Here is a 3,439-nt window from a genome sequence, read left to right on the forward strand (position 1 = left end):
TAGGAGATGTACTTTCGTCAGATTGATTATACTGCGTGTTTTACCTTCACATTCAAGATCAAAGCTGTACCTGACTAAGACATGCAAATTCACTGTATTTACTTTTTACATAGGACTTATAATAAAAAAAGTTAGAAAAATACCTAAAATATTGAAAATCTAAAAATAGGATTTCTAAAAATAGATAAATCCCTGAATTTAAGGGGAAGAAACTCAGTACAAAAGTTAAATAAGGTTACTTCCCTTTGGCTCTAAGCCAATCAGAATGAGATATAGTGAAAATACATCAAAATAAACCTTAAATTCTAGGTAAAAGGGGACACAATTCAAGAAAAATTGGTGTCAGAGTTATGCACCTTGTGTCACATGATGTGGGTGATGAGGTGGAACATCTATTTTAAGTTTGAATCAAATCCATTCAGTAGTAACTGAGATATAGTGAAAATACATCAAAATTAACCTTAAATTCTAAGTAAAAGGGGACATAATTCATGAAAACTTGGTGTCAGAGTTATGCACCTTGTATCACATGATGTGGGTGATAAGATGGAACATGTATTTTAAGTTTGAATCAAATCCATTTGGTAATAACTGAGATAACAATAACTGTAATCTTAGACTTACTATGCGACGCCATATTTGTTTCTCATTCTATATATTATGCAAATATCATAATTATAATGTCAACATTTTAAATGCCCGATATATTGTAAGTATGACTCTTTCTTCATACAACTACTCTGTTGTTTGCATATTGAATATCGAAACCATAACTGAACGATGACCCATGTTACCTAAGAAATAGTTTTCTTGGTATCGATACAGTTACAAGAACGTTTCGGAGATACACGTCTTCGTCTACCAGGAGCTTCGGAATACATCTCTAAGTAAACTTTCGCATATTAAAATTTTCTGTCAGTTTTTAGAGCACACTGTCATCAAAACAGATCAAACAGATACAGTTTAGATCAAATCTTATCGACGATATACCAGCATTCGGTGACAATAGGTTAGCGACGAAATTTTACAGCCTCTTCCCTGCAAAACAGTAGCAGACGCATCTACTGTACCATGTTTTCTTTAGTACTTTTCCACCATATGTATAAATTATTTCATGTACAATCATTTTTGTTAAAGATTTAATTACGTAACGCTATGCTCTTCCACTCATTCGAATACACGCGCATGACGTCACAATTTACGTTACATCATACTATTGACCATGTTGACGTCCTGGTCGTTTAGCGACAACTTATTTGATTATATCAAGAACAATTCTACTAACTAACTACTCTCTGAATACAATGCGGATATATAACTTCACATAAAACTAGCGCTCGTTTAAAAAAGAAAAAAAAAAAACCTTCACAAATTGCACAGCCTCCTCCACTTGTGTTGCTTGATAATATGTTCTTGATTGCTGTTGTTTTTTTCTCCACTCACAGCGCCAGTAAATGGAAATATAAATGACCAAAACTTCAAAACAGTCTAATGAGCGATATTTTCCCTGCATATTTCACGATCATCACTCGTCATCTGCACAAGTTAGAATGGACTTTCTCTGTCTATCGTTCTCACAACCTAATATTCTGTTTCTATATCTTATGCCTGTTGGTTTGTATGAAGATCAGTCTGTATATCTGTCTGACTGTCTATCTATCTTTTATCTGTCTGTCTGCATGCCTCTCTGTAGTTCTACAACCGGTCTGGCTGCCTTTCTTAAGTGTATATACCTGCCACTTAGTATTTATCTAATTTTTGCATGCATGTATATTATTCACCGCAAGGGAAATGCACTGAAGAGACTCCCCGCAGAGAGGCGCCGGCCTGGCAACAGTAAAGCAGGGCAGCGGCCAAGGGTGACGATAAGGCGTGCTCTCCATTTACATATAAAATTGATGAAGCTATACAATGTATCACTATCCATAGAACAAATTTATATATCTACTAAACAAAATTCTATAATGGTATCTGCAATGAGAAAACAGTGAGAAAACATTTTACAGTCAAACATGTCTATAAGGACCACCCTTGGGAGAGCCAGTATGTGGTCTTTATTGGGAGGTGGTCTTTATTCACAGGTTAATATACACTGTAAATGTAAAAATGGGAAACAAAACATGTGTTGTTTTAGAGCCAGGTGGCCTCTGTTCAGAGGCAGGTTTGTTAATAATTATTTGTAAAAGTAATGCATTAAATTAGCATTACTTAGAAATAATCGGCATTAAATTAGCATTGTCATTAAAAGTTATTTCTATTTAGAACAAAAACAAAATATTTCATACTCAAATGATTTACTGTAATCTTGGGATCTGCGACTATATACTATGGCCAAACACATCCAAGAAGACTTGTTCGATCTTTTATACTTTATTGTATTTAATGCCAGTTGATAACAGTTAATACCAGCACTCTTCTAAATACTATTCCTTCTTACGGACAGATACCAAAACCTTTCAGGTCTGAAATTAAAAACACCAAACATATCCTATTACAATTACCAAATACATTAATTTAACAAATACGGTAATTATCTAGAAAAAATACGGTAATTCATCAAACCTATCAATAATTCTGTCCTTAGTCAGTTACATTAAAATCTATTCATTCAAGTATTACATATATTTCATAAAACAGTAAAACATATCAAATTCATAGTATAGTGGTCTGAAACCTTAAAATTATACATGTAGATAAACAGCTGATCAATACACTTTTAAATATACACATCGATGGACATTTTAAACCCTTACTGATCTGATGGGATCAAACCCTTTCTGTAACAACACATGACACACACCACGTCTCTCTTTCTGTGCTCCAGTTACTGCGAACAAACAACATATTAAATACATGCTGGATTATGTGCAATAACAGAAGAACAGATAATCGACCGCCATTTTCAAAACAATGGAAATATGTTTCGAAGCCGAAATTATAAATATGGGACCATAAACAAATCATTCCAGTCATTACAAATTACCTGTATCTACTTTACAAAAGGATAAAATGCTACACCTCACACTGCAAGCCGAGTTTAGAAAACTCAAGACAAACGTTTCACTTCTCTCTATAAAACATGTCTGACCTCTGTCAGTTATAGCGAAAGAATGACGTACAACAGGTATAAAACTACCACATGACTAATCACATGACCAAAGCGCGGGAACTGAAAATAACTACAAAACCGAAAGTAAAAGTAGAAAGACGATAAACAGGGATTAACCGGAAAGGAACATGATTAAGTATTAACCGAGAGTTAATAAATATAAATGTAATAAATTCAACTCGGTTACATTACTAGTAGCTATTACAGTCTATTTTGCAACACGGTACTCAGTTATAGGTGTATTTCTTAAAAGTCTAATCGTCCCTGCTATAATTAGTCATCTTAAAAATGTGTTTCAGTTCTGTTCCCTGTGTTAGTATAGTTTGATGT

The 3,439-nt window shown here is 33.8% G+C and overlaps 1 long non-coding RNA gene across 1 annotated transcript; it reads right to left on the reverse strand.

The window, feature by feature from the left end:
- Positions 1–239: 239 nt before the first annotated feature.
- Positions 240–3,204, reverse strand: LOC128558395 (uncharacterized). Its single transcript, XR_008371575.1, has 3 exons — positions 2,984–3,204; positions 2,754–2,827; positions 240–2,462 (listed from the first exon to the last, which is right to left on the reverse strand). It is a non-coding gene; the product is annotated as an uncharacterized LOC128558395 (long non-coding RNA).
- Between the last annotated feature and the right edge of the window lie 235 nt (positions 3,205–3,439).

This window comes from Mercenaria mercenaria, chromosome 7 (assembly GCF_021730395.1).
Source record: "Mercenaria mercenaria strain notata chromosome 7, MADL_Memer_1, whole genome shotgun sequence".
NCBI lineage: Eukaryota > Metazoa > Mollusca > Bivalvia > Venerida > Veneridae > Mercenaria > Mercenaria mercenaria.